At 37.5% G+C, this 24,684-nt stretch overlaps 1 protein-coding gene across 4 annotated transcripts in view; it reads left to right on the top strand.

The window, feature by feature from the left end:
* The first annotated feature begins 6,258 nt into the window (after nt 1–6,258).
* The window catches only part of LOC130290471 (beta-1,4-galactosyltransferase galt-1-like), a 68,503-nt gene continuing 50,077 nt past the window's right edge, over nt 6,259–24,684 (top strand). The window contains exon 1 of one of the 4 annotated variants that reach the window (XM_056538146.1): nt 6,259–6,521. The gene's annotated coding sequence lies outside the window, so the exon portion shown is untranslated. Of the gene's footprint in view, nt 6,522–22,527; nt 22,831–24,684 lie in introns of those variants that run through there. The other 3 variants (XM_056538144.1, XM_056538147.1, XM_056538145.1) reach the window with 3 other exon arrangements.

Genomic DNA, 24,684 nt, shown 5'->3' with positions numbered 1-24,684 from the left:
GCTCGTTCGCTGTCAGGGCATGCTGGGACTTGTAGTTTTCCAACAGTTGAAGAGCCGCAAGTTTGGGAACATTAGGGGAGATTTATCAAAACCTATGTAGAGGAAGGGCGGTGCAGTTACCCATAGCAACCAATCAGATCGCTTCTTTCATTTTTCAGAGGCCATTATTAAAAATGAAAGAAGCGATCTGATTGGTTGCTATAGGCAACTACTCTACTTTCCCTGTGCACAGGATTTTATAAATCTCCTCCATTGTGCTAAGGCAGTGTTTCCCAACCAGGGTGCCTCCAGCCATTGCAAAACTACAACTCCCAGCATGCCCGGACAGCCGGAGGCTGTCCGGGCATGCTGGGAGTTGTAGTTTTGCAACAGCTGGAGACATTGGGGGAGATTTATCAAAACCTTTCGAGAGGAAAAGTTGCTGAGTTGCCCATAGCAACCAATCAAATCGCTTCTTTCATTTTTGAAAAGGCCTCTGAAATAAAGCGATCTGATTGGTTGCTATGGGCAACTCAGCAACTTTTCCTCTCGACAGGTTTTGATAAATCTCCCCCATTCTGTCTGGGAAAACACTGACCTAAAACTTAAATCCTGGGAGTTGTAGTTCTTGCAAGACAGCCGGAGAACCGGGGGGGGGGGGGGGGGGTGGCAGACTAGAACGCAAACGTAATGCGCAATACGGAGAATTAGCTTGGCAAGAAAGAGTTAATATCTTGGCTGTTCCAAGGTCTTGCCTAATTGAGTTTTGCCGTCTGTAGACGCTCGGTCTCGGCCACATGTGCCCCCATATTAATATTAATGTGCGCGTCTAAGTGCTCTGCATTCTAATGCTCCGTCCCTATGTCAGAACCCAGACATAATGACAGCGTAATTAAAGGGGGATTCCACCAAATCTCATCCTGCCCTAGTGTCCGAGAGACATCTCAGATCTGACATCATTGAGAGTTTAGATCCCTACAGACTCCTAAAACAAAAGGGGTCGGGGTACTTTTAAGATCAGGGGCCATTTAGGGCTCAACTATTGTGCTGAAAATGCCCACTGAGAGCAGCACTAATGGGGGTCACAGCGGCCGGCTAAGTGCTAATGGTACTACCTTGTGGGAATTAGCATCTGAAATCATCCCTGCCAATGTCATCGTCTGACCTGTCATATGGCAAGGATTTAAAGGGGTATTCCAGGAAAAAACTTTTAATATATATATATATATATATATATATGTATATATATATATATATATATATATATATATATATATATATATCAACTGGCTCCTGAAAGTTAAACAGATTTGTAAATGACTTCTATTAAAAAATCTTAATCCTTTCAGTACTTATGAGCTTCTGAAGTTAAGGCTGTTCTTTTCTGTCTAAGTGCTCTCTGATGACACGTGACTCGGGAACCGCTCAGTTTAGAAGAGGTTTGCTATGGGGATTTGCTTCTAAACTGGGCGTTTCCCGAGACACGTGTCATCAGAGAGCACTTAGACAGAAAAGAACAACCTTAACTTCAGAAGCTCATAAGTACTGAAACGATTAAGATTTTTTAATGGAAGTAATTTACAAATCTGTTTAACTTTCTGGAGCCAGTTGATATATAAAAAAAAGTTTTTTCCTGCATAACCCCTTTAATGCGGTTCCCCTCTAAAGAGGTTGTTTGCACTGTGAAATCTGCCAAAATCTGCCAAAGTTATAAAATCACCTTTTTACTTCTCAGTCAAGTGTCAAGGAGGTGGAGCTCAGCTGCTAAAGTGCCACAGCCTGGCACCGCTTTCTCGCTCTCACATTCCAGCCCCCCCCCGCCATGACTGACATCTGATATACAGGGCTCTTTACATTAATGAGATTATCAAGCAAAATAAAACCATATCCCCCACCCTTACCCTTTTAATAAAGGAGTAGCTGGGAGGTGAGGGAAAGCGAAGAGATGTGTCAGCCCCGCCTCCTTGACACTTAGCTGAAAAACAAAAAGGTGATTTTATAAGTTTGAACTATAGATAAACAATACCTGACAGGTGCGTCATATTGAAGGTCCTATAATTCTTGTGGTAATGTCCGCCATCAGCATCTGTCAGCAGGTTAGTGAACATTTACAATTTGGCCATGAATTACAGATGTGTTAAAGGATGAAACAATAATTTACAATTGAAATTATTATCCCTCCCCCGCTCTGTCTGCTCACTACTAGAATTGGCGGAAAAATAGAGACTGGATCTGAAATTGTTTGTGTAGGTGAGATCAGGATGAAGCGGCCATTACCAGGATCATTATGTAATGAGAATGACTTCATACAATACATTCTGCCTACAGTATACAGGGCAAGATATAGGGGGAGATTTATCAAAAACTGTGCAGAGGAAAACTTGCCCAGTTTCTCATAGCAACCAATCAGATCGCTTCTTTCATATTTCACAGGTCTCTTTAAAAATGAAAGAAGCAATCTGATTGGTTGTCATGGGCAACTGAACCATTCTTCCTCTGCACAGTTATTAATAAATATTAATAAATATCCCCCCATGACTGTCAATCATTTATATGTCAGACACAACCTGTCAATCATTATTATATCAGACACAACCTGTCAATCATTATTATATCAGACACAACCTGTCAATCATTATTATATCAGACACAACCTGTCAATCATTTATATATCAGACACAAACTGTTAATCATTCCTATATCAGACACAACCTGTCAATCATTATTATATCAGACACATAACCCGTCAATCATTCTTATATCAGACAAATAACCTGTCAATCATTCTTATATCAGACATATAACCTGTCAATCATTATTATATCAGACACATAACCTGTCAATCATTCTTATATCAGACATATAACATGTCAATCATTCCTATATCAGACATATAACCTGTCAGTCATTCTTATATCAGACACATAACCTGTCAATCATTCACATATCAAACACACAACCTGTCAATCATTCACATATCAGATACATAACCTGTTAGTCATTCACATATCAGACACACAACCTGTAAATCATTCACTTATCAGACACACAACCTGTCAATCATTCATATATCAGATACACAACCTGTCAGTCATTATTATATCAGACACACAGCCTGTCAATCATTCCTATATCAGACACATAACATGTCAATCATTATTATATCAGACACATAACCTGTCAATAATTCTAATATCAGACACATAACCTGTCAATCATTCCTATATTGGACACATAACCTGTCAATCATTATTATATCAGACACACAACCTGTCAATCATTCCTATATCAGACAAATAACATGTCAATCATTATCATATCAGATACATAACCTGTCAATTATAATTATATCAGACACATTACATGTCAATCATTCTTATATCAGATATATAACCTGTCAATTATTATTATATCAGACACATAACCTATCAATCATTCTTATATCAGACACACAACCTGTTAATCATTCTTATATCAAAAACATAACCTGTCAATCATTCATATATCAGGCACATAACATGTCAATCATTCATATATCAGACACATAACCTGTCAATCATTCTTATATTAGACACATTGTTTCACTTGTATCATACATCACAGCTGTCCATCATTCTCTTATCATACATCACCGCTGTCAATCATTCTCTTATCATACATGACAGCTGTCAATCATTCTAGTATCATATATCACAGCTGTCAGTCAACTTATTATCATACATGACAGCTGTCAATAATCCCAGTATCATAAATCACAGCTGTCCATCATCCCAGTATTATATATCACAGCTGTATATCATCCCAGTATTATACATCACAGCTGTCCATCCTCCCAGTATTATACATCACAGCTGTCAGTCATCCACGTATCATACATCACAGTTGTCAATCATTCTAGTATAATACATCATAACTGTCCATCATCCCAGTATCATACATCACAGCTGTCAATCATGCTAATATCATACATCATATCTGTCATCATTCTAGTATCATAAATCTCAGCTGTCAATCATCCCAGTATCATATCACTTCTGTCAATTATTTTAGCATCATGCATCACAGCTCTCCATCATTCTGGTATTATGTATAACATCTACCAATCATCACAGTATCATACATCACTGCTGTCAATCATCCACATATCATACATCACAGCTGTCAAACATCCGAGCATCATATATCACAGCTGTCAATCATCCATGTCTCATACATTATAGCTGTCAATTATCCCATTATTATACATCACAACTGTCAATCAACCCAGTATCATACATCACAGCTGTCAATCAGCCTAGCATTATTCATAATAGCTGTCACTCATCCTAGAATCATACATCACAAATATCAATTATCCATGTATCATACATCACAGTTGTCAATCATTCTGGCATCATACATCACAGCTGTCAATCATTCCAGTATCATACACCACAGCTGTCAATCATCCGTGTATCATACACCACAGCAGTCAATCAGCCTAGTATCATACATCACAGACGTCAATCATCCATGTATCATACACCACAGCTGTCAATCATCCCAGTATCATACATCACAGCTGTCAATCATCCCAGTATCATACATCACAGCTGTCAATCAGCCTAGTATCATACATCACAGACGTCAATCATCCATGCATCATACATCACAGTTGTCAATCATCCATGTATCATACATCAAAGCTGTCAATCATCCGAGCATCATAAATCACAGCTGTCAATCATCCATTTTGATACATCACAGACGTCAGTCATCCGAGTATCATATATCACAGCTGTCAATCATCCCAGTATCATTCATCCCAGCTGTCAATCATCCACGTATCATACATCATAGCTGTCAATCCTCTCAGTATCATACATCACAGCTGTCAATCATCCACGTATCATGCATCACAGCTGTCAATCATCCCAGTATCATACATCACAGCTGTCAATCATCCTAGTATCATACATCACAGCTGTCAATCATCCATGTATCATATATCACAGCTGTCAATTATTTTAGTATCATACATCACAGCTGTCAATCATTCTAGTATAATACATCACAGCTGTCAATCATCCCAGTATCATACATTACATTTATTAATTATCCTAGTATCATACATCAAATTTATTATCCTAGTATCATACATCACATTTATTATCCTGGTATCATACATCACAGCTGTCAATCATCCCAGTATCATACATCACATCTATTAATTATCCTAGTATCATACATCACAGCTGTCAATCATCCGTGTATCATACATCACAGCTGTCAATTATTTTAGCATCAAACATCACAGTTGTCAATCATCCCAGTATCATACATCACAGTTGTCACTCATCCTATTATTATACATCACAAATATCAATTATCCATGTATCATACATCCCAGCTGTCAATCATCCATGTATCATGCATCACAGTTGTCAATCATCCTAGTATCATACATCACAGCTGTCAATTATTTTAGTATCATACATCACAGCTGTCAATTATTTTAGTATCATACATCACAGCTGTCAATCATCCCAGTATCACTCATCACAGTTGTCAATCATTCTAGTATCATTCATCACAGCTGTCAATCATCCATGTATCATACACCACAGCTGTCAATCATCCATGTATCATACACCACAGCTGTCAATCATCCATGTATCATACACCACAGCTGTCAATCATCCATGTATCATACACCACAGCTGTCAATCATCCATGTATCATACACCACAGCTGTCAATCATCCATGTATCATACACCACAGCTGTCAATCATCCCAGTATCATACATCACAGTTGTCAATCATTCTAGTATAATTCATCACAGCTGTCAATCATCCATGTATCATACACCACAGCTGTCAATCATCCATGTATCATACACCACAGCTGTCAATCATCCATGTATCATACACCACAGCTGTCAATCATCCATGTATCCTACATCACAGTTGTCAATCATCCATGTATCCTACACCACAGCTGTCAATTATCCATGTATCATCCATCACAGCTGTCAATCATCCATGTATCACACACCACAGCTGTCAATAATCCATGTATCATACATCACAGCTGTCAATCATCCATGTATCATACATCACAGCTGTCAATCATCCATGTGTCATACATCACAGCTGTCAATCATCCATGTGTCATACATCACAGCTGTCAATCATCCATGTGTCATACATCACAGCTGTCAATCATCCATGTATCATACTTCACAGTTGTCAGTCATCAGACATCACTTACTACAAATACCACTCCTCTCCTCTATCCCATGAAGTCCTGCATCTCATCTGTCCATCACTGGCGGCAGCTGTCAATCATCCCAGGAGGTTCTGCAGCAGCTGACCCTCTCCTGCCCCGCACACCCCTCTCCTTCCTCCCCGGGCGGGGTCTCCGTTCCCTCCCTCCCCCCGGCCGGCGGCAGCGTGTCCCAGCAGAGCGGATCACTATGTCCTGGGATGAGGATCAGCGCTGAGGACAGGAGATCGGTCAGTGGATCCTCCTGCTCCGGATCCTTTGTGTGTGAGGCCCCAGGTCAGACCCCTCACTGCTGCCATAAGGGTGGGGGCTGCACCGGGAACAATGGGGGGAAAGACCGGACAGGGGGGCGCAGGGTAAACATTGGGCGTAATGGACTAACTTATGTATATGGGACTGGTGCTGTATATAGTATAGTGATCTGTATATAGTATAGTGATGTGTATATAGTATAGTGATCTGTATATAGTATAGTGATCTGTATATAGTATAGTGATGTGTATATAGTATAGTGATGTGTATATAGTATAGTGATCTGTATATAGTATAGTGATGTGTATATAGTATAGTGATGTATATATAGTATAGTGATCTGTATATAGTATAGTGATGTATATATAGTATAGTGATCTGTATATAGTATAGTGATGTGTATATAGTATAGTGATGTGTATATAGTATAGTAATGTGTGTATAGTATAGTGATGTGTATATAGTATAGTGATGTGTATATAGTATAGTGATGTGTATATAGTATAGTGATGTGTATATAGTATAGTGATCTGTATATAGTATAGTGATGTGTATATAGTATAGTGATGTGTATATAGTATAGTGATCTGTATATAGTATAGTGATGTGTATATAGTATAGTGATGTATATATAGTATAGTGATGTGTATATAGTATAGTAATGTGTATATAGTATAGTGATCTGTATATAGTATAGTGATGTGTATATAGTATAGTGATCTGTATATAGTATAGTGATCTGTATATAGTATAGTGATGTGTATATAGTATAGTGATGTGTATATAGTATAGTGATCTGTATATAGTATAGTGATCTGTATATAGTATAGTGATGTGTATATAGTATAGTGATCTGTATATAGTATAGTGATCTGTATATAGTATAGAGATGTATATATAGTATAGTGATGTGTATATAGTATAGTGATGTGTATATAGTATAGTGATCTGTATATAGTATAGTGATCTGTATATAGTATAGTGATGTGTATATAGTATAGTGATGTATATATAGTATAGTGATGTGTATATAGTATAGTGATCTGTATATAGTATAGTGATCTGTATATAGTATAGTGATCTGTATATAGTATAGTGATGTGTATATAGTATAGTGATCTGTATATAGTATAGTGATCTGTATATAGTATAGTGATGTGTATATAGTATAGTAATGTGTATATAGTATAGTGATCTGTATATAGTATAGTGATCTGTATATAGTATAGTGATGTGTATATAGTATAGTGATCTGTATATAGTATAGTGATGTGTATATAGTATAGTGATCTGTATATAGTATAGAGATGTATATATAGTATAGTGATGTATATATAGTATAGTGATGTATATATAGTATAGTGATGTGTATATAGTATAGTGATGTGTATATAGTATAGTGATCTGTATATAGTATAGTAATCTGTATATAGTATAGTGATGTGTATATAGTATAGTGATCTGTATATAGTATAGTGATCTGTATATAGTATAGTGATGTGTATATAGTATAGTGATCTGTATATAGTATAGTGATCTGTATATAGTATAGTGATCTGTATATAGTAGAGTGATGTGTATATAGTATAGTGATCTGTATATAGTATAGTGATGTGTATATAGTATAGTGATGTGTATATAGTATAGTGATGTGTATATAGTATAGTGATGTGTATATAGTATAGTGATGTGTATATAGTATAGTGATCTGTATATAGTATAGTGATGTGTATATAGTATAGTGATCTGTATATAGTATAGTGATCTGTATATAGACCTTGTACTGTATATAATATAGTGATCTGTATATAGACCTGATGCTGTATTTAGTATAGTGATCTGTATATAGTATAGTAATGTGTATATAGTATAGTGATGTGTATATAGTATAGTGATGTGTATATAGTATAGTGATCTGTATATAGTATAGTGATCTGTATATAGTATAGTGATCTGTATATAGTATAGTGATGTGTATATAGTATAGTGATGTGTATATAGTATAGTGATCTGTATATAGTATAGTGATGTGTATATAGTATAGTGATCTGTATATAGTATAGTGATCTGTATATAGTATAGTGATCTGTATATAGTATAGTGATCTGTATATAGTATAGTGATGTGTATATAGTATAGTGATGTGTATATAGTATAGTGATGTGTATATAGTATAGTGATGTGTATATAGTATAGTGATGTGTATATAGTATAGTGATCTGTATATAGTATAGTGATGTGTATATAGTATAGTGATGTATATATAGTATAGTGATGTGTATATAGTATAGTAATCTGTATATAGTATAGTGATGTGTATATAGTATAGTGATCTGTATATAGTATAGTGATCTGTATATAGTATAGTGATGTGTATATAGTATAGTGATCTGTATATAGTATAGTGATCTGTATATAGTATAGTGATCTGTATATAGTAGAGTGATGTGTATATAGTATAGTGATCTGTATATAGTATAGTGATGTGTATATAGTATAGTGATGTGTATATAGTATAGTGATGTGTATATAGTATAGTGATGTGTATATAGTATAGTGATGTGTATATAGTATAGTGATCTGTATATAGTATAGTGATGTGTATATAGTATAGTGATCTGTATATAGTATAGTGATCTGTATATAGACCTTGTACTGTATATAATATAGTGATCTGTATATAGACCTGATGCTGTATTTAGTATAGTGATCTGTATATAGTATAGTAATGTGTATATAGTATAGTGATGTGTATATAGTATAGTGATGTGTATATAGTATAGTGATCTGTATATAGTATAGTGATCTGTATATAGTATAGTGATCTGTATATAGTATAGTGATGTGTATATAGTATAGTGATGTGTATATAGTATAGTGATCTGTATATAGTATAGTGATGTGTATATAGTATAGTGATCTGTATATAGTATAGTGATCTGTATATAGTATAGTGATCTGTATATAGTATAGTGATGTGTATATAGTATAGTGATGTGTATATAGTATAGTGATCTGTATATAGTATAGTGATCTGTATATAGTATAGTGATGTGTATATAGTATAGTGATGTATATATAGTATAGTGATGTGTATATAGTATAGTGATGTGTATATAGTATAGTGATGTGTATATAGTATAGTGATCTGTATATAGTATAGTGATGTGTATATAGTATAGTGATGTATATATAGTATAGTGATGTGTATATAGTATAGTAATGTGTATATAGTATAGTGATCTGTATATAGTATAGTGATCTGTATATAGTATAGTGATGTGTATATAGTATAGTGATCTGTATATAGTATAGTGATGTGTATATAGTATAGTGATCTGTATATAGTATAGAGATGTATATATAGTATAGTGATGTATATATAGTATAGTGATGTATATATAGTATAGTGATGTGTATATAGTATAGTGATGTGTATATAGTATAGTGATCTGTATATAGTATAGTAATCTGTATATAGTATAGTGATGTGTATATAGTATAGTGATCTGTATATAGTATAGTGATCTGTATATAGTATAGTGATGTGTATATAGTATAGTGATCTGTATATAGTATAGTGATCTGTATATAGTATAGTGATCTGTATATAGTAGAGTGATGTGTATATAGTATAGTGATCTGTATATAGTATAGTGATGTGTATATAGTATAGTGATGTGTATATAGTATAGTGATGTGTATATAGTATAGTGATGTGTATATAGTATAGTGATGTGTATATAGTATAGTGATCTGTATATAGTATAGTGATGTGTATATAGTATAGTGATCTGTATATAGTATAGTGATCTGTATATAGACCTTGTACTGTATATAATATAGTGATCTGTATATAGACCTGATGCTGTATTTAGTATAGTGATCTGTATATAGTATAGTAATGTGTATATAGTATAGTGATGTGTATATAGTATAGTGATGTGTATATAGTATAGTGATCTGTATATAGTATAGTGATCTGTATATAGTATAGTGATCTGTATATAGTATAGTGATGTGTATATAGTATAGTGATGTGTATATAGTATAGTGATCTGTATATAGTATAGTGATGTGTATATAGTATAGTGATCTGTATATAGTATAGTGATCTGTATATAGTATAGTGATCTGTATATAGTATAGTGATGTGTATATAGTATAGTGATGTGTATATAGTATAGTGATCTGTATATAGTATAGTGATCTGTATATAGTATAGTGATGTGTATATAGTATAGTGATGTATATATAGTATAGTGATCTGTATATAGTATAGTGATGTGTATATAGTATAGTGATGTGTATATAGTATAGTGATGTGTATATAGTATAGTGATGTATATATAGTATAGTGATCTGTATATAGTATAGTGATCTGTATATAGTATAGTGATCTGTATATAGTATAGTGATGTATATATAGTATAGTGATCTGTATATAGTATAGTGATGTGTATATAGTATAGTGATCTGTATATAGTATAGTGATCTGTATATAGTATAGTGATGTGTCTATAGTATAGTGATGTATATATAGTATAGTGATCTGTATATAGTATAGTGATGTGTATATAGTATAGTGATGTGTATATAGTATAGTGATGTGTATATAGTATAGTGATCTGTATATAGTATAGTGATGTGTATATAGTATAGTAATGTGTGTATAGTATAGTGATGTGTATATAGTATAGTGATGTGTATATAGTATAGTAATGTGTGTATAGTATAGTGATCTGTATATAGTATAGTGATGTATATATAGTATAGTGATCTGTATATAGTATAGTGATCTGTATATAGTATAGTGATCTGTATATAGTATAGTGATGTGTGTATAGTATAGTGATGTGTATATAGTATAGTGATGTGTATATAGTATAGTGATGTGTATATAGTATAGTGATCTGTATATAGTATAGTGATCTGTATATAGACCTTGTACTGTATATAGTATAGTGATCTGTATATAGACCTTGTACTGTATATAGTATAGTGATGTGTATATAGTATAGTGATGTGTATATAGTATAGTGATGTGTATATAGTATAGTGATCTGTATATAGTATAGTGATCTGTATATAGTATAGTGATGTGTATATAGTATAGTGATGTGTATATAGTATAGTGATCTGTATATAGTATAATTATGTGTATATAGTATAGTGATGTGTATATAGTATAGTGATGTGTATATAGTATAGTGATGTGTATATAGTATAGTGATGTATATAGTATAGTGATCTGTATATAGTATAGTGATGTGTATATAGTATAGTAATGTGTATATAGTATAGTGATGTGTATATAGTATAGTGATGTATATATAGTATAGTGATCTGTATATAGTATAGTGATGTGTATATAGTATAGTGATCTGTATATAGTATAGTGATGTGTATATAGTATAGTGATCTGTATATAGTATAGTGATCTGTATATAGACCTTGTACTGTATATAGTATAGTGATCTGTATATAGACCTTGTACTGTATATAGTATAGTGATGTGTATATAGTATAGTGATGTGTATATAGTATAGTGATGTGTATATAGTATAGTGATCTGTATATAGTATAGTGATGTGTATATAGTATAGTGATGTATATATAGTATAGTGATCTGTATATAGTATAGTGATGTGTATATAGTATAGTGATCTGTATATAGTATAGTGATGTGTATATAGTATAGTGATGTGTATATAGTATAGTGATGTGTGTATAGTATAGTGATGTGTATATAGTATAGTGATGTGTATATAGTATAGTGATGTGTATATAGTATAGTGATCTGTATATAGACCTTGTACTGTATATAGTATAGTGATCTGTATATAGACCTTGTACTGTATATAGTATAGTGATGTGTATATAGTATAGTGATGTGTATATAGTATAGTGATGTATATATAGTATAGTGATGTGTATATAGTATAGTGATGTGTATATAGTATAGTGATGTGTATATAGTATAGTGATCTGTATATAGTATAGTGATCTGTATATAGACCTTGTACTGTATATAGTATAGTGATCTGTATATAGACCTTGTACTGTATATAGTATAGTGATGTGTATATAGTATAGTGATGTGTATATAGTATAGTGATGTATATATAGTATAGTGATGTGTATATAGTATAGTGATGTGTATATAGTATAGTGATGTGTATATAGTATAGTGATGTGTATATAGTATAGTGATCTGTATATAGTATAGTGATCTGTATATAGACCTTGTACTGTATATAGTATAGTGATCTGTATATAGTATAGTGATCTGTATATAGACCTTGTACTGTATATAGTATAGTGATCTGTATATAGACCTTGTACTGTATATAGTATAGTGATGTATATAGACCTGGTGCTGTAGTTATAGTACACAAATCTTGGCGTAAACACCTTGGAGACGTCGTTTTTTTGCGGCAGAACGTGTTTTTTTCTGGGAAGGGAGCAGATGCAGCAGAGCTGTTGTTGTTGGCAGCGCAGCGCCTTCTAAGAATACTTTGTGGTGTTTTATTTTCGGACAGTGGAGACGACCTCAGGGTGCGGAGAGGCTCTTGGACGTCCTTCTCCCCTCCCTTCTCTATAATTTCACATCACTCTGTAAACATATCCCAATATTTGTATTGAAACCAAATTCCCCCCTTTTTTTTCATACGGGGAAATTCCTCTAAATTCTGCTGAATGCATCAAATTTCACAACAGTTGGGAAACCCGCAGGTTGTAGTTCACGGCCCAAACCGGAAATTCCTCATTATTTTTATATTTTATTTTATTTCATAGAAATCACCAGAGATTTCTCAGCACTTACGCATAGAGTTTTCCCATATGTACAGAGTGCGTATGCAAATGTGTAGTCTGTTCCTGTAATCACAGTGCTCTCCTACTGAATGAAATACAAAGGTTTAGTGCAGGATCAGACTACACACTGGGTTTGTTTGTAGTCTGTTGCCATGGAGACACTTACGTTTTCATACACAAGACAGTCATTAGTTCAATGTGCCTAGTTGCTCCACTTTTCAGTTTAGATATAATAAAAATCCAGCCAAAAATAACCTGTCCCCTATCCACAGGATATGGGATAAGTAGCTGATCCTGGGGGAGGTCAGACCGTTGGGGCACCTTGCAATCTCCGGAACGGTCCCCGGCTGTTAGTGAGGAGCGCGCGCTGCAGACGCACACATTCTGTTCATTTCTATTGGAGCGCGGAAGAGACCCGAGTACAGCCAAGGCTGCTGTAATAGTTTTTGCCACCCCAGGCAAAAGCTAATTTTGCCGCCACTCAAAGGGGTACTCCGGTGGAATACATTATATATATTTTTTTAAATCAACGGGTGCCAGAAAGTTAAACAGATTTGTAAATTACTTCTATTAAAAAAATCTTAATCCTTCCAGTACTTATTAGCTGCTGAATACTACAGAGGAAATTCTTTTCCTTTTAGAACACAGAGCTCTCTGCTGACATCATGACCACAGTGCTCTCTGCTGACACCTCTGTCCATTTTAAGAACTGTCCAGAGTAGGAGAAACTCCCCATAGAAAACATATGCTGCTCTGGACAGTTCCTAAAATGGACAGAGATGTCAGCAGAGAGCACTGTGCTTGTGATGTCAGCAGACAGCTCTGTGTTCCAAAAAGAAAACGATTTTGTCTGTAGTATTCAGCAGCTAATAAGTACTGGAAGGATTAAGATTTTTTTTTATAAGCACCAGTTGATTGTAAAAAAAAAAAAGTTTTCCACCGGAGTCCCCTTTTAACTCCGCCCATTAGCCCACCCTTTAAAGGGGTACTCCCATGGAAAACTGTTTTTTTTTTTTTTTTTAAATCAACTGGTGCCAGAAAGCTAAACAGATTTTTAAATCACTTCTACTAAGAAATCTTAATCCTTCCAGTACTTTTTAGGGGCTGTATACTAAAGGGAAATCCTAAAAAGAAATGCATTTCCTCTGATGTCATGACCACAGTGCTCTCTGCTGACCTCTGCTGTCCATTTTAGGAACTGTCCAGAGTAGCATATGTTTGGGGTTTTCGCCTGCTCTGGACAGTTCTTAAAATGGACAGCAGAGGTCAGCAGAGAGCACTGTGGTCATGACATCAGAGGAAATGCATTTCTTTTTTTGGATTTCTCTTTAGTATACAGCCCCTAAAAAGTACTGGAAGGATTAAGATTTTTTTTAATAGAAGTGATTTACAAATCTGTTTAACTTTCTGGCACAGGTTGATTTAAAAAAAAAAAAAAAGTTTTCCACGGGAGTACCCCTTTAACACACCCCACCTTACTACTGGGGGTGACACACTGTTACAAACCTCCTCCTCATGCTGCTGGCTTAGCCAGTGTTTCGGATGCTAGTTGTCTAACTTTCTTGCGGCAGGCAGAGTAGGGCCCCCCCTCAAGAGGGCGCTCTAGGTGGCTGCCTATTTTGCTATAGACAGAGCCGGCCCTGAGTACAGCACTCCCGTAGAATCATATGGAGCACGTAAATTTCTGGACAGAGTTCCGCGTGGAAATCCCGTATTGTTTACGTACCCTTAGGTACGGTCACAAGGGCCGTATTTTTCTGCAGCGTCTGCTGATTTCGCCACCCATTGACTTCTGCATTAGAGCAATAAAAAAAAAAAATAGTTTTTAAAGGGGTATTCCAGGAAAAAACTTTTTTTATATAAATCAACTGGCTCCAGAAAGTTAAACAGATTTGTAAATTACTTCTATTAAAAAATCTTAATCCTTTCAGTACTTATGAGCTTCTGAAGTTTAGGTTGTTCTTTTCTGTCTAAGTGCTCTCTGATGACACCTGTCTCGGGAAATGCCCAGTTTAGAAGCAAATTCCCATAGCAAACCTCTCCTAAACTGGGCGTTTCCCGAGACACGTGTCATCAGAGAGCACTTAGACAGAAAAGAACAACCTTAACTTCAGAAGCTCATAAGTACTGAAAGGATTAATATTTTTTAATAGAAGTAATTTACAAATCTGTTTAACTTTCTGGAGCCAGTTGATATATATATATATATATATATATATATATATATATATATAAAAATATAAAAAAGTTTTTCCCTGGATAACCCCTTTAAGCTTGACTTCCCCTTTAAGACTGACGACTATGCCCTTGAAGTGGCGCGCGTCTTGTGATGTTTTACATGTCTCGGCCTTGAAGCAGAAGTTGATAAACCGCTAGTGGTTCCCACACGCCTGGTATTACAGCACAGTCAGCCAGTTAGGGTTGTCATAGGGTTTGTTCACACAGAGGAACTCTCCCTGCTAAGTTACTGAGTGAGAGTTGCTCTTTATTTAGGCCAACTGTTGCAAAACTACAACTCCCAGCATGCCCGGACAGCCAACGGCTGTCCGGGCATGCTGGGAGTTGTAGTTTTGCAACAGTTTGGAGAACAAGGAGGAGATTTATCAAATCCTGTCCAGAGGAAAAGTTGCTGAGTTGCCCATAGCAACCAATCAGATCGCTACTTTCATTTTTCAGAGGCCTTTTCAAAAATGAAAGAAGCGATCTGATTGGTTGCTATGGGCAACACAGTAACTTTTCTAGGTTTTGATAAATCTCCCCCCAATTGTTTTGAAGCCATGCTGGGAGTTGTAGTTTTGCAACAGTTCGGAGAACAAGGGGGGGGGAGATTTATCAAATCCTGTCCAGAGGAAAAGTTGCCCAGTTGCCCATAGCAACCAATCAGATCGCTGCTTTCATTTTTTAAAAGGCCTCTGAAAAATGAAAGAAGCGATCTGATTGGTTGCTATGGGCAACACAGTAACTTTTCCAGGTTTTGATAAATCTCCCCCCAATTGTTTTGAAGGCATGCTGGGAGTTGTAGTTTTACAACAGCAGGAGGCACCCTGTTTGGGAAACACTGGCCTAGCATCTACACGCCACTAAATATGCACGATTCCGCTCCAAATGTCCGGACCGCCAAACATTCCGCACATATGAATGATCCGGCAAGCGCTAGGACCGCTCTGAAATGCGGCGTCTCGTAGACGACAATGCATTTCCAAGCAGAATCCGCAGAAAGAATAGGCATGTCCATTCTTTCTGCGTATGCCGGAATCGGGATTTCCGTGGACAGCGCAGCGGAATCCCATTGAAATCAATGGGACTCTGCTGCAGCGGAATACACCTGCGGAATTCCGTTCCGAAATTCCGCCGTGTGAACATAGCCCAAGGCCCCATTCACACAGTGGAATTTTCTGATGGAAAATTCTGTCTGCGGCAGGTGGCGCTGGGACTGCTCGGAAATGCGTCGTCTCCATAGACGGGAATGCGTTTCCGAAAGGGTCGGAATTTCCGCTGCAAATGTTTCCGCCTCGTTCACAGTGCAGCAGAATCTTATTGAAAACAACGGGACTCTGCTGCAACAGAATTTCCGAGTGGAATCTTTTTGCCGAATTTTGTTAGTTAATTCTGCCGTGTGAACGAGGCCTATGCTCTGATGAAAGTGTACCAACCTGGAAATAGAATGTCCGAAAAGAGGATGATAATGGTAAAAAGAGAAAGGGCCTGGCAGCACCAAACAACAGACGGACAAGGACACGAAAGAGAAGACAAAACAAACCGGAGAACACAATCCTAGAGCGCCAAAGATAAGAAACCGCTTCATCGTATCGTAATATAAATATAAGGGAACCAAGGTTATTACACCGCTTCATAATGGGATGGGGAATTCTTGATAATACCGGTGAAACGGCATTAAAGGGGTACCGCAGTCTTAGACACTTATCCCCGATCCGCTGATCACCATTCTTGTTCCATTGCTCATTGTCTCCTCCTTTACCACAAGCTGGGGCAGAGAATGGGGGACAGATGATTTACATAGTGGAAACAGACAGTAGGACGTGTACGATGCTGCAATAAACAGAGCAAAGGACCAGATGTGGAGGTTTTTACAGAAAATATCTTTATGTTTTTAGAATTCCAGATCCTCAAGGTCCCCTATCTGCAAGGACTGAATATGAATCTATCTATCTAATATCTATCTATCTATCTCTCTCATATCTATCTCTCTATCTATCTCATATCTATCTATCTCATATCTATCTATCTATCTCATATCTATCTATCTATCTCATATCTATCTATCTCATATCTATCTATCTATCTATCTCATATCTATCTATCTCATATCTATCATCTATCTCATATCTATCTATCTCATATCTATCTATCTATCTATCTATCTCATATCTATCTATCTATCTCATATCTATCTATCTCATATCTATCTATCTATCTATCTATCTCATATCTATCTATCTATCTCATATCTATCTATCTCATATCTATCTATCTATCTCATATCTATCTATCTCATATCTATCTATCTATCTCATATCTATCTATATCATATCTATCTATCTATCTATCTATCTCATATCTATCTCTCTATCTATGTAGAGGGTAGGCAGCACAACCACGTATTCTGACGGAATCTTGGGGTGCAAGCAAGGATAGCAGTCCCAATCGCAGACGGCTCAAATAATCCAAGATGCAGAAAATATAGCAGCACACCCAGTAGTAAAGTGCAAAAATTGGGATTTATTGACCCATATCAAATGCGACTTTCGACGGCATCCCGCCATCTTTTTCAAGCTTGAAAAAGATGGCGGGATGCCGTCGAAACGTCGCATTTGATATGGGTCAATAAATCCCAATTTTTGCACTTTACTACTGGGTGTGCTGCTATATTTTCTGCATCTTGGATTATCTATCTATCTATCTCATATCTATCTCTCTATCTATCTATCTATATATCTATCTCTCTATCTCATATCTATCTATCTCATATCTATCTATTTATCTATCTCATATCTATCTATCTATATATATATATCTCTCTATCTCATATCTATCTATTTATCTATCTCATATCTATTTATCTCATATCTATCTATTTATCTATCTCATATCTATCTATCTCATATCTATCTATTTATCTATCTCATATCTATTTATCTCATATCTATCTATTTATCTATCTCATATCTATCTATCTCATATCTATCTATCTATCTCTCATATCTATCTATCTCATATCTATCTCATATCTATCTATCTCATATCTATCTCATATCTATCTATCTATCTCATATATATCTATCTCATATCTATCTATCTATCTATCTATCTCATATCTATCTATCTATCTATCTCTCATATCTATCTATCTATCTATCTATCTATCTATCTCATATCTATCTCATATCTACCTACCTACCTTTGCTTGGCTATAGCACAGAGAAACTTGGAGCAGTTAGAAAGTGAATCTAGAGATTAGAGATGTGATCTGCTTCTATGGATGCCCGTCTGATCTGTGCATTTTTTGGGCATTTGGGGCCTTTATGGGGCAAATTGTGTGTAATTCGCTATTCTCCTTATAGTGAGAACATACAGTACAAAGGTCGCCCACAATGTGCTTAGAGAAACCTCCGGGCATTAAACATTAAACAATACCAGTAAGAATAAAGCAATGATCTACACACATCATCTGCAGGTAGAACATTCTGGAATAAGAAGAAAACAATTTTCCCCTTAAGATTTTTGTATAGAAGTAATTTACAAACCTGTATAACCTTCTGGAGCCAGTTGATTTAAAAAATATTTTTTTTTTCCACCGGAGTACCCCTTTAACCCTTCAGGTGCTGTCCCTTCGCTCTTACCCTCTGTTGACCCTTCAGGTGCTGTCCCTTCTCCTTTCTCCCCTGTTAACTCTTGAGGTGCCGTCCATTCGCTCTTACCCTCTGTTAACCCTTTAGGTGCTGTCTCTTCTCCTTTTCCCATGTTAAAGTGGTATTCCAGGAAAAAAATGTTTTTTTATATATATATATATCAACTGGCTCCAGAAAGTTAAACAGATTTGTAAATTACTTCTATTAAAAAAATCTGAATCCTTTCAGTACTTATCAGCCGCTGAAGTTGAGTTGTTCTTTTCTGTCTGGCAACAGTGCTCTCTGCTGACACCTCTGCCTGTCTCGGGAACTGCACAGAGTAGAAGAGGTTTTCTATGGGGATTTGCTTCTACTCAGGACAGTTCCCGAGACAGGTGTCATCAGAGAGCACTTAGACAGAAAAGAAAAACTCAACTTCAGCAGCTCATAAGTACTGAAAGGATTAAGATTTTTTAATAGAAGTAATTTTCAAATCTGTCTAAATTTCTGGAGCCAATTGATGTATAAAAATTTTTTTTTTCCTGGATAGCAACTTTTTACAACTCACTTCCTCCCGTTAAAGGGGTACTCCGCCCCTGGCATCTTAGATCGCCGCGGTCCCGCTGCTGGGGACCCCGCCATCATTACTGCACAGAGCGAGTTCGCTCTGTGCGTAATGACGGGCGATACAGGGGCCGGAGCAGCGTGACGTGACGTCATGACATCACGGCCCATCACCTTAATGCAAGTCTATGGCAGGGGGCGTGACGACCACCACGCCCCCTCCCATAGACTTGTATTGACGGGGGCGGGCCGTGACATCATGAGGGGCGGGCCGTGACGTCACGAGGGGCGGAGCCGTGACGTAACGATGCTCCGGCCCCTGTATTGCCCGTTATTACGTGCAGAGCAATCTCGCTCTGCGCAGAAATGATAGCGGGGCGCTGCAACAGAGATCCCCTTTGGATAGGGGATAAGATGTCCAGGGGCGGAGTACCCCTTTAACCATTTCCTGGTACCCCAATCCTGTTTTTTTTCTAAATTCGGTGATCCAATTATCGTCTAACTAATTGATTTTACAAATAAACATTTGGTGCAGCCTTTGTCCTTATTGTAAACGGGGACTACAAAATACTGTGACTGTCCTTCCCAAGATGGGGGGGGGGGGGGGGGGGGTTGTACCTTACATTCCTTGTTCAAAATGTAGATGGATAAGCTATAGCCAGGCATATATTGCTATATGGTATGTGTGTATGTATGTATATATATATATATATATATATATATATATATAATGTAATATATATATAGGGGGGTATTTATCAATTTTGCCTGTTGACAGTTTCATTTTACCCTTTTTTTTCCCCTTTGGTTTTCGTTAGAGATGAGCGAACTTACAGTAAATTCGATTCATCACAAACTTCTCGGCTCGGCAGTTGATGGCTTTTCCTGCATAAATTAGTTCAGCTTTCAGGTGCTCCCGTGGGCTGGAAAAGGTGGATACAGTCCTAGGAGACTCTTTCCTAGGACTGTATCCATCTTTTCCAGCCCACCGGAGCACCTGAAAGCTGACCTAATTTATGCAGGATAAGTCATCAACTGCCGAGCCGAGAAGTTCGTGACGAATCGAATTTACTGTAAGTTCGCTCATCTCTAGTTTTCGTGGACATGCACCAAATGTATCATTTGGTGCACTTTGTTAGTAATTTTGGCGCAAATGTTGAGATCAGCTGTTCACAGCGCCTTTTACACAGAACTTACCGCCACAGAGGATGCGTATTTTACCCTGTAGAGCAGCCATTTCGGAGTCCCTCCTGCAGTATATCAGCAAGCGACATGAGTTATTTTCTTTTGTGGGGTTTATAGCCGCCATGTGAAATGGATTTTATTTTCAACTTGGGTAGTATTTTTGTTTTTTTTTACTTTAGTGCAGTGGTCTTCAACCTGCGGACCTCCAGATGTTGCAAAACTACAATTCCCAGCATGCCCGGACAGCCGTTGGCTGTCCGGGCATGCTGGGAGTTGTAGTTTTGCAACATCTGGAGGTCCGCAGGTTGTAGACCACTGCTTTAGTGCTTTACCTTTTCTGAACCTGTGCGGCCATGTCCAATGCTGGCTCAATGGAGGGTGAAGGTTCCTCAGAGACAACTATGTCGCAGGATAGTATTGAGCAGCCCTGGAGGCGTCGCTGCATTCACCCCAAAAAAATTTTTTATGTATTTTGACGCCTTTACATTTTCTGACATTGCTAAGTGTGTTTTCCATGTGCAAAATTACTTGGCGGGGATTTGCGCCCCCCCCAAAAAAATGGGATTTGTGCCAAAATTGCGCCAAAGATCGATTGGCGCAAATGATGAATTACTGACTGGTGCGGTGATTTTTGGACTTGATATAAATATATACAGTGGTCCCTCAACATACGATGGTAATCCGTTCCAAATGGACCATCGTTTGTTGAGGGATCTGTGCAATGTAAAGTATAGGACAGTGGTCTACAACCTGCGGACCTCCAGATGTTGCAAAACTACAACATCCAGCATGCCTGGACAGCCAACGGCTGTCCGGGCATGCTGGGAGTTGTAGTTTTGCAACATCTGGAGGTCCGCAGGTTGAAGACCACTGGTAATGGAGGTTGTACTCATGTGTCCCCGCCGCTCCGGACTGTCACCGCTCGTCACTGCTGCCCTGGATGTCGCCCTCCATCGCTGTTGCCGCGTCCCCGGGGTGTCCCCGATGCTCCGGCAAGGCCTCTGCTTCCCCGGCATCCTCGCTCTCCGTCGCCGCCATCACGTCGCTACCCACGCCGCTCCTATGGGGTGACGGGACGGCGTGTGCAGCGACGTGATGACGATGGAGAGCACCAGCGATGCAGGGGATCCCAAAGAGGACGCGCCGGAGCCCCGAGGACAGGTAAGTGATCGTCAGCGGAGCACACGGAGCACCGTAAACGGCTATCCGGTGGCAGCTGAAGCAGTCTGCGCTGCTGGATAGCCATTTATGCGATGGCCCCGACATACAAAAGCATCTTATGTTGATGCTGCCTCTGAGAGTGATCGTATGCTGAAATGATCGTATGTCGGGGCCATCGTAGGTCGGGGGGGGGGGGGTCACTATATATATATATATATATATATATATATATATATATATATAGATAAATAAATATATATAGATAGATATACAGTCCTTTAGAGATTGGCGGCCCGGAATCATCTCGGAACTATGTAAATAATATTCTCTACAAAGCCCTTGAAGCGTTAACAATAACTCCCCTGTAATCCTAATGCACAACGACGTTACATATACGCCGTGACTGTCACGGTTTCTGGTTAGTGCCGAAAATCTTTTTCTGCAGTATTTTTCCCTGGAAGCAGAAGGAGGAGACACAGTGAGCAATGGAACGAAGAATCCGTTTTCTGTTCCTCTTCATGGTCTTTAGTCATATTTCTCACTTCGCTTTCTTACGGTCATGTGTCATTTGAGAATGTAAACAGGAAGTAGTTACTGTTGTCATAGGAACCTATTGTACTTTCCAGGTGCCTGCTGTCAGGGTCCATTCACATCTCCCATTTGTGTATCCAGTGGTCAGATATGGCGGGAGAATTTTAAAACCGCCTCCTGCCGGATCCGCACCGTACCCCATTGTTTTCAATGAGCCGCACAGTCAGGTAGTGTCTCCGGTTGACTCTTGTTCCGCCATATCCGGTTTTTGGGATTATGCTGCCCAGTTCACCCTGCAGAGAACATGTTCATTCTTTTCCGGAATCCCATTTGTGGGACTTTTTTCCAGTGTCGCTTATTTTCGTGGTTAAATTCCTCGTAAAATACGCGTAGAATGTGCGAGTATAACTCTGTTTTGTGTATGGGCACTAACTAGGATATCTCTAGGGCCTAGGTCTCCAATCTGTGGACCTCCAGCTGTTGCAAATCTACAACTCCCAGCCAAGCTATGCGGGAGTGCAGGATCAGACTACACACAGGGTTTGTTTGTAGTCTGTTACCGTGGAGACACTTAAAGGGGTATTCCAGGAAAAAATCATACTGGCTCCAGAAAGTTAACCAGATTTGTAAATTACTTCTATAAAAAAATATTAATTCTTTCAGTACTTATGAGCTTCTGAAGTTAAGGTTGTTCTTTTCTGTCTAAGTGCTCTCTGATGGCTCCAGAAAGTTAAACAGATTTGTAAATTACTTCTATAAAAAAAATATTAATCCTTTCAGTACTTATGAGCTTCTGAAGTTAAGGTTGTTCTTTTCTGTCTAAGTGCTCTCTGATGACACCTGTCTCAGGAAACGCCCAGTTTAGAAGAGGTTTGCTATGGGGATTTGCTTCTAAACTGGGCGGTTCCCGAGACAGGTGTCATCAGAGAGCACTTAGACAGAAAAGAACAACCTTAACTTCAGAAGCTCAAAAGTACTTAAAGGATTAAGATTTTTTAATAGAAGTAATTTACAAATCTGTTTAACTTTCTGGAGCCAGTTGATATATAAAAAAAAGTTTTTTCCTGGATAACCCCTTTAAGACTTCGTACACAAATCGGTAATCAGTGAAATTTGCACAGTCCCTCCGCTTTGCAGTTTAGATATGTTAAAGCAGTTTGCCTCCAGCTGTTGCAAAACTACAACCCCCAGCATGCTGTGCAGGTTCAGACTACACACAGCGTTTGTTTGTAGTCTGTTACCATGGAGACACGTCTGCATATACAAAACAGTTATTAGTTAAATTTGCAGTTTCTCCTCTTTTCATTTTAGATACATTAAAGGGGTACTCTGGTGTAAAAATTATTATTTTTTTAAATCAACTGGTGCCAGAAAGTTAAACAGATTTGTAAATTACTTCTATTAAAAAAATCTTAATCCTTCCAGTACTTATTAGCTGCTGAATACTACAGAGGAAATTATTTTCTTTTTGGAACACAGAGCTCTCTGCTGACATCATGACCACAGTGCTCTCTGCTGACATCTCTGTCCATTTTAGGAACTGTCTAGAGCAGCATATGTTTTCTATGGGGATTTTCTCCTACTCTGGACAGTTCTTAAAATGGACAGAGGTGTCAGCAGAGAGCACTGTGCTCGTGATGTCAGCAGAGAGCTCTGTGTTCCAAAAAGAAAATAATTTCCTCTGTAGTATTCAGCAGCTAATAAGTTCTGGAAAAATTAAGATTTTTTAATAGAAGTAATTTACAAATCTGTTTAACTTTCTGGCACCAGTTGATTAAAAAAATAAATAAAGTTTTTCTCCGGAGTACCCCTTTAAACCAGTTTATCCCTGTCTGTTGTAAAACTACAACTCCAAGCATGCCCGGACAGCCAACGGCTGTCCGGGCATGCTTGTAGTTGTAGTTTTGCAACAGCTGGAGGTCCACAGTTTGGAGACCACTGCTGTGTTTTTTCTCAACCTCTAGTCGTTCACAGTTTATTTGTGAATGTTGACAATGCCATATGGTGTGATCGGTGGCTTTGGGTGAGTGCCTATCGTTGGGGTTAGAAGCTGGATGTAGAGCTGCGCCACGTGGTGCACA

Source organism: Hyla sarda, chromosome 9 (assembly GCF_029499605.1).
Source record: "Hyla sarda isolate aHylSar1 chromosome 9, aHylSar1.hap1, whole genome shotgun sequence".
NCBI classification, from domain to species: Eukaryota; Metazoa; Chordata; class Amphibia; order Anura; family Hylidae; genus Hyla; species Hyla sarda.
Note: the sequence above shows the minus strand (reverse complement) of the source record. Positions and strands in the feature narration are given on the sequence as shown.